This window comes from Hemitrygon akajei, chromosome 15 (genome assembly GCF_048418815.1).
Source record: "Hemitrygon akajei chromosome 15, sHemAka1.3, whole genome shotgun sequence".
NCBI lineage: Eukaryota > Metazoa > Chordata > Chondrichthyes > Myliobatiformes > Dasyatidae > Hemitrygon > Hemitrygon akajei.
The window spans coordinates 91,047,058-91,060,076 of record NC_133138.1 but is presented as its reverse complement, the minus strand read 5'-3'; positions in this window follow the sequence as shown (position 1 = coordinate 91,060,076).

The following is a 13,019-nucleotide window of genomic DNA, read 5'->3' as shown; positions in this document are numbered from 1 at the left end:
TACCAGGTTTTGTCAGTGAGACCCAATGTAGATTGGTAGACTACTGTACCAGGTTTTGTCAGTGAGACCCAATGTAGATTGGTAGACTACTGTATCAGGTTTTGTCAGTGAGACCCAATGTAGATTGGTAGACCACTGTATCAGGTTTTGTCAGTGAGACCCAATGTAGATTGGTAGACTACTGTACCAGGTTTTGTCAGTGAGACCCAATGTAGATTGGTAGACTACTGTATCAGGTTTTGTCAGTGAGACCCAATGTAGATTGGTAGACTACTGTATCAGGTTTTGTCAGTGAGACCCAATGTAGATTGGTAGACTACTGTATCAGGTTTTGTCAGTGTGGCCTCCTGTGAGACCCAATGTAGATTGGTAGACTACTGTATCAGGTTTTGTCAGTGAGACCCAATGTAGATTGGTAGACTACTGTATCAGGTTTTGTCAGTGAGACCCAATGTAGATTGGTAGACTACTGTATCAGGTTTTGTCAGTGTGACCCAATGTAGATTGGTAGACTACTGTATCAGGTTTTGTCAGTGAGACCCAATGTAGATTGGTAGACTACTGTACCAGGTTTTGTCAGTGAGACCCAATGTAGATTGGTAGACTACTGTATCAGGTTTTGTCAGTGTGGCCTCCTGTGAGACCCAATGTAGATTGGTAGACTACTGTACCAGGTTTTGTCAGTGAGACCCAATGTAGATTGGTAGACTACTGTACCAGGTTTTGTCAGTGAGACCCAATGTAGATTGGTAGACTACTGTATCAGGTTTTGTCAGTGTGACCCAATGTAGATTGGTAGACTACTGTACCAGGTTTTGTCAGTGAGACCCAATGTAGATTGGTAGACTACTGTACCAGGTTTTGTCAGTGAGACCCAATGTCGATTGGTAGACTACTGTATCAGGTTTTGTCAGTGTGACCCAATGTAGATTGGTAGACTACTGTATCAGGTTTTGTCAGTGTGACCCAATGTAGATTGGTAGACTACTGTATCAGGTTTTGTCAGTGAGACCCAATGTAGATTGGTAGACTACTGTATCAGGTTTTGTCAGTGTGACCCAATGTAGATTGGTAGACTACTGTATCAGGTTTTGTCAGTGAGACCCAATGTAGATTGGTAGACTACTGTATCAGGTTTTGTCAGTGAGACCCAATGTAGATTGGTAGACTACTGTATCAGGTTTTGTCAGTGAGACCCAATGTAGATTGGTAGACTACTGTATCAGGTTTTGTCAGTGAGACCCAATGTAGATTGGTAGACTACTGTATCAGGTTTTGTCAGTGTGGCCTCCTGTGAGACCCAATGTAGATTGGTAGACTACTGTATCAGGTTTTGTCAGTGAGACCCAATGTAGATTGGTAGACTACTGTATCAGGTTTTGTCAGTGAGACCCAATGTAGATTGGTAGACTACTGTATCAGGTTTTGTCAGTGTGACCCAATGTAGATTGGTAGACTACTGTACCAGGTTTTGTCAGTGAGACCCAATGTAGATTGGTAGACTACTGTACCAGGTTTTGTCAGTGAGACCCAATGTCGATTGGTAGACTACTGTATCAGGTTTTGTCAGTGTGACCCAATGTAGATTGGTAGACTACTGTATCAGGTTTTGTCAGTGAGACCCAATGTAGATTGGTAGACTACTGTATCAGGTTTTGTCAGTGAGACCCAATGTAGATTGGTAGACTACTGTATCAGGTTTTGTCAGTGAGACCCAATGTAGATTGGTAGACTACTGTATCAGGTTTTGTCAGTGAGACCCAATGTAGATTGGTAGACTACTGTATCAGGTTTTGTCAGTGAGACCCAATGTAGATTGGTAGACTACTGTATCAGGTTTTGTCAGTGAGACCCAATGTAGATTGGTAGACTACTGTACCAGGTTTTGTCAGTGAGACCCAATGTAGATTGGTAGACTACTGTACCAGGTTTTGTCAGTGAGACCCAATGTAGATTGGTAGACTACTGTATCAGGTTTTGTCAGTGAGACCCAATGTAGATTGATAGACTACTGTATCAGGTTTTGTCAGTGTGGCCTCCTGTGAGACCCAATGTAGATTGGTAGACTACTGTACCAGGTTTTGTCAGTGAGACCCAATGTAGATTGGTAGACTACTGTATCAGGTTTTGTCAGTGAGACCCAATGTAGATTGGTAGACTACTGTACCAGGTTTTGTCAGTGAGACCCAATGTAGATTGGTAGACTACTGTACCAGGTTTTGTCAGTGAGACCCAATGTAGATTGGTAGACTACTGTATCAGGTTTTGTCAGTGAGACCCAATGTAGATTGGTAGACCACTGTATCAGGTTTTGTCAGTGAGACCCAATGTAGATTGGTAGACTACTGTACCAGGTTTTGTCAGTGAGACCCAATGTAGATTGGTAGACTACTGTATCAGGTTTTGTCAGTGAGACCCAATGTAGATTGGTAGACTACTGTATCAGGTTTTGTCAGTGAGACCCAATGTAGATTGGTAGACTACTGTATCAGGTTTTGTCAGTGTGGCCTCCTGTGAGACCCAATGTAGATTGGTAGACTACTGTATCAGGTTTTGTCAGTGAGACCCAATGTAGATTGGTACACTACTGTATCAGGTTTTGTCAGTGAGACCCAATGTAGATTGGTAGACTACTGTATCAGGTTTTGTCAGTGTGACCCAATGTAGATTGGTAGACTACTGTATCAGGTTTTGTCAGTGAGACCCAATGTAGATTGGTAGACTACTGTACCAGGTTTTGTCAGTGAGACCCAATGTAGATTGGTAGACTACTGTATCAGGTTTTGTCAGTGTGGCCTCCTGTGAGACCCAATGTAGATTGGTAGACTACTGTACCAGGTTTTGTCAGTGAGACCCAATGTAGATTGGTAGACTACTGTACCAGGTTTTGTCAGTGAGACCCAATGTAGATTGGTAGACTACTGTATCAGGTTTTGTCAGTGTGACCCAATGTAGATTGGTAGACTACTGTACCAGGTTTTGTCAGTGAGACCCAATGTAGATTGGTAGACTACTGTACCAGGTTTTGTCAGTGAGACCCAATGTCGATTGGTAGACTACTGTATCAGGTTTTGTCAGTGTGACCCAATGTAGATTGGTAGACTACTGTATCAGGTTTTGTCAGTGAGACCCAATGTAGATTGGTAGACTACTGTATCAGGTTTTGTCAGTGAGACCCAATGTAGATTGGTAGACTACTGTATCAGGTTTTGTCAGTGAGACCCAATGTAGATTGGTAGACTACTGTATCAGGTTTTGTCAGTGAGACCCAATGTAGATTGGTAGACTACTGTATCAGGTTTTGTCAGTGAGACCCAATGTAGATTGGTAGACTACTGTATCAGGTTTTGTCAGTGAGACCCAATGTAGATTGGTAGACTACTGTACCAGGTTTTGTCAGTGAGACACAATGTAGATTGGTAGACTACTGTACCAGGTTTTGTCAGTGAGACCCAATGTAGATTGGTAGACTACTGTATCAGGTTTTGTCAGTGAGACCCAATGTAGATTGATAGACTACTGTATCAGGTTTTGTCAGTGTGGCCTCCTGTGAGACCCAATGTAGATTGGTAGACTACTGTACCAGGTTTTGTCAGTGAGACCCAATGTAGATTGGTAGACTACTGTATCAGGTTTTGTCAGTGAGACCCAATGTAGATTGGTAGACTACTGTACCAGGTTTTGTCAGTGAGACCCAATGTAGATTGGTAGACTACTGTACCAGGTTTTGTCAGTGAGACCCAATGTAGATTGGTAGACTACTGTACCAGGTTTTGTCAGTGAGACCCAATGTAGATTGGTAGACTACTGTATCAGGTTTTGTCAGTGAGACCCAATGTAGATTGGTAGACTACTGTACCAGGTTTTGTCAGTGAAACCCAATGTAGATTGGTAGACTACTGTATCAGGTTTTGTCAGTGAGACCCAATGTAGATTGGTAGACCACTGTATCAGGTTTTGTCAGTGAGACCCAATGTAGATTGGTAGACTACTGTACCAGGTTTTGTCAGTGAGACCCAATGTAGATTGGTAGACTACTGTATCAGGTTTTGTCAGTGAGACCCAATGTAGATTGGTAGACTACTGTATCAGGTTTTGTCAGTGAGACCCAATGTAGATTGGTAGACTACTGTATCAGGTTTTGTCAGTGAGACCCAATGTAGATTGGTAGACTACTGTATCAGGTTTTGTCAGTGAGACCCAATGTAGATTGGTAGACTACTGTATCAGGTTTTGTCAGTGTGGCCTCCTGTGAGACCCAATGTAGATTGGTAGACTACTGTATCAGGTTTTGTCAGTGAGACCCAATGTAGATTGGTAGACTACTGTATCAGGTTTTGTCACTGAGACCCAATGTAGATTGGTAGACTACTGTATCAGGTTTTGTCAGTGAGACCCAATGTAGATTGGTAGACTACTGTATCAGGTTTTGTCAGTGAGACCCAATGTAGATTGGTAGACTACTGTATCAGGTTTTGTCAGTGTGACCCAATGTAGATTGGTAGACTACTGTATCAGGTTTTGTCAGTGAGACCCAATGTAGATTGGTAGACTACTGTATCAGGTTTTGTCAGTGAGACCCAATGTAGATTGGTAGACTACTGTATCAGGTTTTGTCAGTGAGACCCAATGTAGATTGGTAGACTACTGTATCAGGTTTTGTCAGTGAGACCCAATGTAGATTGGTAGACTACTGTATCAGGTTTTGTGAGTGAGACCCAATGTAGATTGGTAGACTACTGTATCAGGTTTTGTCAGTGAGACCCAATGTAGATTGGTAGACTACTGTACCAGGTTTTGTCAGTGAGACCCAATGTAGATTGGTAGACTACTGTACCAGGTTTTGTCAGTGAGACCCAATGTAGATTGGTAGACTACTGTATCAGGTTTTGTCAGTGAGACCCAATGTAGATTGATAGACTACTGTATCAGGTTTTGTCAGTGTGGCCTCCTGTGAGACCCAATGTAGATTGGTAGACTACTGTACCAGGTTTTGTCAGTGAGACCCAATGTAGATTGGTAGACTACTGTATCAGGTTTTGTCAGTGAGACCCAATGTAGATTGGTAGACTACTGTATCAGGTTTTGTCAGTGTGACCCAATGTAGATTGGTAGACTACTGTATCAGGTTTTGTCAGTGAGACCCAATGTAGATTGGTAGACTACTGTACCAGGTTTTGTCAGTGAGACCCAATGTAGATTGGTAGACTACTGTATCAGGTTTTGTCAGTGTGGCCTCCTGTGAGACCCAATGTAGATTGGTAGACTACTGTACCAGGTTTTGTCAGTGAGACCCAATGTAGATTGGTAGACTACTGTACCAGGTTTTGTCAGTGAGACCCAATGTAGATTGGTAGACTACTGTATCAGGTTTTGTCAGTGTGACCCAATGTAGATTGGTAGACTACTGTACCAGGTTTTGTCAGTGAGACCCAATGTAGATTGGTAGACTACTGTACCAGGTTTTGTCAGTGAGACCCAATGTCGATTGGTAGACTACTGTATCAGGTTTTGTCAGTGTGACCCAATGTAGATTGGTAGACTACTGTATCAGGTTTTGTCAGTGAGACCCAATGTAGATTGGTAGACTACTGTATCAGGTTATGTCAGTGAGACCCAATGTAGATTGGTAGACTACTGTATCAGGTTTTGTCAGTGAGACCCAATGTAGATTGGTAGACTACTGTATCAGGTTTTGTCAGTGAGACCCAATGTAGATTGGTAGACTACTGTATCAGGTTTTGTCAGTGAGACCCAATGTAGATTGGTAGACTACTGTATCAGGTTTTGTCAGTGAGACCCAATGTAGATTGGTAGACTACTGTACCAGGTTTTGTCAGTGAGACACAATGTAGATTGGTAGACTACTGTACCAGGTTTTGTCAGTGAGACCCAATGTAGATTGGTAGACTACTGTATCAGGTTTTGTCAGTGAGACCCAATGTAGATTGATAGACTACTGTATCAGGTTTTGTCAGTGTGGCCTCCTGTGAGACCCAATGTAGATTGGTAGACTACTGTACCAGGTTTTGTCAGTGAGACCCAATGTAGATTGGTAGACTACTGTATCAGGTTTTGTCAGTGAGACCCAATGTAGATTGGTAGACTACTGTACCAGGTTTTGTCAGTGAGACCCAATGTAGATTGGTAGACTACTGTACCAGGTTTTGTCAGTGAGACCCAATGTAGATTGGTAGACTACTGTATCAGGTTTTGTCAGTGAGACCCAATGTAGATTGGTAGACCACTGTATCAGGTTTTGTCAGTGAGACCCAATGTAGATTGGTAGACTACTGTACCAGGTTTTGTCAGTGAGACCCAATGTAGATTGGTAGACTACTGTATCAGGTTTTGTCAGTGAGACCCAATGTAGATTGGTAGACTACTGTATCAGGTTTTGTCAGTGAGACCCAATGTAGATTGGTAGACTACTGTATCAGGTTTTGTCAGTGTGGCCTCCTGTGAGACCCAATGTAGATTGGTAGACTACTGTATCAGGTTTTGTCAGTGAGACCCAATGTAGATTGGTACACTACTGTATCAGGTTTTGTCAGTGAGACCCAATGTAGATTGGTAGACTACTGTATCAGGTTTTGTCAGTGTGACCCAATGTAGATTGGTAGACTACTGTATCAGGTTTTGTCAGTGAGACCCAATGTAGATTGGTAGACTACTGTACCAGGTTTTGTCAGTGAGACCCAATGTAGATTGGTAGACTACTGTATCAAGTTTTGTCAGTGTGGCCTCCTGTGAGACCCAATGTAGATTGGTAGACTACTGTACCAGGTTTTGTCAGTGAGACCCAATGTAGATTGGTAGACTACTGTACCAGGTTTTGTCAGTGAGACCCAATGTAGATTGGTAGACTACTGTATCAGGTTTTGTCAGTGTGACCCAATGTAGATTGGTAGACTACTGTACCAGGTTTTGTCAGTGAGACCCAATGTAGATTGGTAGACTACTGTACCAGGTTTTGTCAGTGAGACCCAATGTCGATTGGTAGACTACTGTATCAGGTTTTGTCAGTGTGACCCAATGTAGATTGGTAGACTACTGTATCAGGTTTTGTCAGTGAGACCCAATGTAGATTGGTAGACTACTGTATCAGGTTTTGTCAGTGAGACCCAATGTAGATTGGTAGACTACTGTATCAGGTTTTGTCAGTGAGACCCAATGTAGATTGGTAGACTACTGTATCAGGTTTTGTCAGTGAGACCCAATGTAGATTGGTAGACTACTGTATCAGGTTTTGTCAGTGAGACCCAATGTAGATTGGTAGACTACTGTATCAGGTTTTGTCAGTGAGACCCAATGTAGATTGGTAGACTACTGTACCAGGTTTTGTCAGTGAGACACAATGTAGATTGGTAGACTACTGTACCAGGTTTTGTCAGTGAGACCCAATGTAGATTGGTAGACTACTGTATCAGGTTTTGTCAGTGAGACCCAATGTAGATTGATAGACTACTGTATCAGGTTTTGTCAGTGTGGCCTCCTGTGAGACCCAATGTAGATTGGTAGACTACTGTACCAGGTTTTGTCAGTGAGACCCAATGTAGATTGGTAGACTACTGTATCAGGTTTTGTCAGTGAGACCCAATGTAGATTGGTAGACTACTGTACCAGGTTTTGTCAGTGAGACCCAATGTAGATTGGTAGACTACTGTACCAGGTTTTGTCAGTGAGACCCAATGTAGATTGGTAGACTACTGTACCAGGTTTTGTCAGTGAGACCCAATGTAGATTGGTAGACTACTGTATCAGGTTTTGTCAGTGAGACCCAATGTAGATTGGTAGACTACTGTACCAGGTTTTGTCAGTGAAACCCAATGTAGATTGGTAGACTACTGTATCAGGTTTTGTCAGTGAGACCCAATGTAGATTGGTAGACCACTGTATCAGGTTTTGTCAGTGAGACCCAATGTAGATTGGTAGACTACTGTACCAGGTTTTGTCAGTGAGACCCAATGTAGATTGGTAGACTACTGTATCAGGTTTTGTCAGTGAGACCCAATGTAGATTGGTAGACTACTGTATCAGGTTTTGTCAGTGAGACCCAATGTAGATTGGTAGACTACTGTATCAGGTTTTGTCAGTGAGACCCAATGTAGATTGGTAGACTACTGTATCAGGTTTTGTCAGTGAGACCCAATGTAGATTGGTAGACTACTGTATCAGGTTTTGTCAGTGTGGCCTCCTGTGAGACCCAATGTAGATTGGTAGACTACTGTATCAGGTTTTGTCAGTGAGACCCAATGTAGATTGGTAGACTACTGTATCAGGTTTTGTCACTGAGACCCAATGTAGATTGGTAGACTACTGTATCAGGTTTTGTCAGTGAGACCCAATGTAGATTGGTAGACTACTGTATCAGGTTTTGTCAGTGAGACCCAATCTAGATTGGTAGACTACTGTATCAGGTTTTGTCAGTGTGACCCAATGTAGATTGGTAGACTACTGTATCAGGTTTTGTCAGTGAGACCCAATGTAGATTGGTAGACTACTGTATCAGGTTTTGTCAGTGAGACCCAATGTAGATTGGTAGACTACTGTATCAGGTTTTGTCAGTGAGACCCAATGTAGATTGGTAGACTACTGTATCAGGTTTTGTCAGTGAGACCCAATGTAGATTGGTAGACTACTGTATCAGGTTTTGTGAGTGAGACCCAATGTAGATTGGTAGACTACTGTATCAGGTTTTGTCAGTGAGACCCAATGTAGATTGGTAGACTACTGTACCAGGTTTTGTCAGTGAGACCCAATGTAGATTGGTAGACTACTGTACCAGGTTTTGTCAGTGAGACCCAATGTAGATTGGTAGACTACTGTATCAGGTTTTGTCAGTGAGACCCAATGTAGATTGATAGACTACTGTATCAGGTTTTGTCAGTGTGGCCTCCTGTGAGACCCAATGTAGATTGGTAGACTACTGTACCAGGTTTTGTCAGTGAGACCCAATGTAGATTGGTAGACTACTGTATCAGGTTTTGTCAGTGAGACCCAATGTAGATTGGTAGACTACTGTATCAGGTTTTGTCAGTGTGACCCAATGTAGATTGGTAGACTACTGTATCAGGTTTTGTCAGTGAGACCCAATGTAGATTGGTAGACTACTGTACCAGGTTTTGTCAGTGAGACCCAATGTAGATTGGTAGACTACTGTATCAGGTTTTGTCAGTGTGGCCTCCTGTGAGACCCAATGTAGATTGGTAGACTACTGTACCAGGTTTTGTCAGTGAGACCCAATGTAGATTGGTAGACTACTGTACCAGGTTTTGTCAGTGAGACCCAATGTAGATTGGTAGACTACTGTATCAGGTTTTGTCAGTGTGACCCAATGTAGATTGGTAGACTACTGTACCAGGTTTTGTCAGTGAGACCCAATGTAGATTGGTAGACTACTGTACCAGGTTTTGTCAGTGAGACCCAATGTCGATTGGTAGACTACTGTATCAGGTTTTGTCAGTGTGACCCAATGTAGATTGGTAGACTACTGTATCAGGTTTTGTCAGTGAGACCCAATGTAGATTGGTAGACTACTGTATCAGGTTATGTCAGTGAGACCCAATGTAGATTGGTAGACTACTGTATCAGGTTTTGTCAGTGAGACCCAATGTAGATTGGTAGACTACTGTATCAGGTTTTGTCAGTGAGACCCAATGTAGATTGGTAGACTACTGTATCAGGTTTTGTCAGTGAGACCCAATGTAGATTGGTAGACTACTGTATCAGGTTTTGTCAGTGAGACCCAATGTAGATTGGTAGACTACTGTACCAGGTTTTGTCAGTGAGACACAATGTAGATTGGTAGACTACTGTACCAGGTTTTGTCAGTGAGACCCAATGTAGATTGGTAGACTACTGTATCAGGTTTTGTCAGTGAGACCCAATGTAGATTGATAGACTACTGTATCAGGTTTTGTCAGTGTGGCCTCCTGTGAGACCCAATGTAGATTGGTAGACTACTGTACCAGGTTTTGTCAGTGAGACCCAATGTAGATTGGTAGACTACTGTATCAGGTTTTGTCAGTGAGACCCAATGTAGATTGGTAGACTACTGTACCAGGTTTTGTCAGTGAGACCCAATGTAGATTGGTAGACTACTGTACCAGGTTTTGTCAGTGAGACCCAATGTAGATTGGTAGACTACTGTACCAGGTTTTGTCAGTGAGACCCAATGTAGATTGGTAGACTACTGTATCAGGTTTTGTCAGTGAGACCCAATGTAGATTGGTAGACCACTGTATCAGGTTTTGTCAGTGAGACCCAATGTAGATTGGTAGACTACTGTACCAGGTTTTGTCAGTGAGACCCAATGTAGATTGGTAGACTACTGTACCAGGTTTTGTCAGTGAGACCCAATGTAGATTGGTAGACTACTGTATCAGGTTTTGTCAGTGAGACCCAATGTAGATTGGTAGACCACTGTATCAGGTTTTGTCAGTGTGACCCAATGTAGATTGGTAGACCACAGTATCAGGTTTTGTCAGTGTGACCCAATGTAGATTGGTAGACTACTGTATCAGGTTTTGTCAGTGAGACCCAATGTAGATTGGTAGACTACTGTATCAGGTTTTGTCAGTGTGACCCAATGTAGATTGGTAGACTACTGTATCAGGTTTTGTCAGTGAGACCCAATGTAGATTGGTAGACTACTGTATCAGGTTTTGTCAGTGTGACCCAATGTAGATTGGTAGACTACTGTATCAGGTTTTGTCAGTGAGACCCAATGTAGATTGGTAGACTACTGTATCAGGTTTTGTCAGTGAGACCCAATGTAGATTGGTAGACTACTGTATCAGGTTTTGTCAGTGAGACCCAATGTAGATTGGTAGACTACTGTATCAGGTTTTGTCAGTGAGACCCAATGTAGATTGGTAGACTACTGTATCAGGTTTTGTCAGTGTGGCCTCCTGTGAGACCCAATGTAGATTGGTAGACTACTGTATCAGGTTTTGTCAGTGAGACCCAATGTAGATTGGTAGACTACTGTATCAGGTTTTGTCAGTGAGACCCAATGTAGATTGGTAGACTACTGTATCAGGTTTTGTCAGTGTGACCCAATGTAGATTGGTAGACTACTGTACCAGGTTTTGTCAGTGAGACCCAATGTAGATTGGTAGACTACTGTACCAGGTTTTGTCAGTGAGACCCAATGTCGATTGGTAGACTACTGTATCAGGTTTTGTCAGTGTGACCCAATGTAGATTGGTAGACTACTGTATCAGGTTTTGTCAGTGAGACCCAATGTAGATTGGTAGACTACTGTATCAGGTTTTGTCAGTGAGACCCAATGTAGATTGGTAGACTACTGTATCAGGTTTTGTCAGTGAGACCCAATGTAGATTGGTAGACTACTGTATCAGGTTTTGTCAGTGAGACCCAATGTAGATTGGTAGACTACTGTATCAGGTTTTGTCAGTGAGACCCAATGTAGATTGGTAGACTACTGTATCAGGTTTTGTCAGTGAGACCCAATGTAGATTGGTAGACTACTGTAACAGGTTTTGTCAGTGAGACCCAATGTAGATTGGTAGACTACTGTACCAGGTTTTGTCAGTGAGACCCAATGTAGATTGGTAGACTACTGTATCAGGTTTTGTCAGTGAGACCCAATGTAGATTGATAGACTACTGTATCAGGTTTTGTCAGTGTGGCCTCCTGTGAGACCCAATGTAGATTGGTAGACTACTGTACCAGGTTTTGTCAGTGAGACCCAATGTAGATTGGTAGACTACTGTATCAGGTTTTGTCAGTGAGACCCAATGTAGATTGGTAGACTACTGTACCAGGTTTTGTCAGTGAGACCCAATGTAGATTGGTAGACTACTGTACCAGGTTTTGTCAGTGAGACCCAATGTAGATTGGTAGACTACTGTATCAGGTTTTGTCAGTGAGACCCAATGTAGATTGGTAGACCACTGTATCAGGTTTTGTCAGTGAGACCCAATGTAGATTGGTAGACTACTGTACCAGGTTTTGTCAGTGAGACCCAATGTAGATTGGTAGACTACTGTATCAGGTTTTGTCAGTGAGACCCAATGTAGATTGGTAGACTACTGTATCAGGTTTTGTCAGTGAGACCCAATGTAGATTGGTAGACTACTGTATCAGGTTTTGTCAGTGTGGCCTCCTGTGAGACCCAATGTAGATTGGTAGACTACTGTATCAGGTTTTGTCAGTGAGACCCAATGTAGATTGGTAGACTACTGTATCAGGTTTTGTCAGTGAGACCCAATGTAGATTGGTAGACTACTGTATCAGGTTTTGTCAGTGTGACCCAATGTAGATTGGTAGACTACTGTATCAGGTTTTGTCAGTGAGACCCAATGTAGATTGGTAGACTACTGTACCAGGTTTTGTCAGTGAGACCCAATGTAGATTGGTAGACTACTGTATCAGGTTTTGTCAGTGTGGCCTCCTGTGAGACCCAATGTAGATTGGTAGACTACTGTACCAGGTTTTGTCAGTGAGACCCAATGTAGATTGGTAGACTACTGTACCAGATTTTGTCAGTGAGACCCAATGTAGATTGGTAGACTACTGTATCAGGTTTTGTCAGTGTGACCCAATGTAGATTGGTAGACTACTGTACCAGGTTTTGTCAGTGAGACCCAATGTAGATTGGTAGACTACTGTACCAGGTTTTGTCAGTGAGACCCAATGTCGATTGGTAGACTACTGTATCAGGTTTTGTCAGTGTGACCCAATGTAGATTGGTAGACTACTGTATCAGGTTTTGTCAGTGTGACCCAATGTAGATTGGTAGACTACTGTATCAGGTTTTGTCAGTGAGACCCAATGTAGATTGGTAGACTACTGTATCAGGTTTTGTCAGTGTGACCCAATGTAGATTGGTAGACTACTGTATCAGGTTTTGTCAGTGAGACCCAATGTAGATTGGTAGACTACTGTATCAGGTTTTGTCAGTGAGACCCAATGTAGATTGGTAGACTACTGTATCAGGTTTTGTCAGTGAGACCCAATGTAGATTGGTAGACTACTGTATCAGGTTTTGT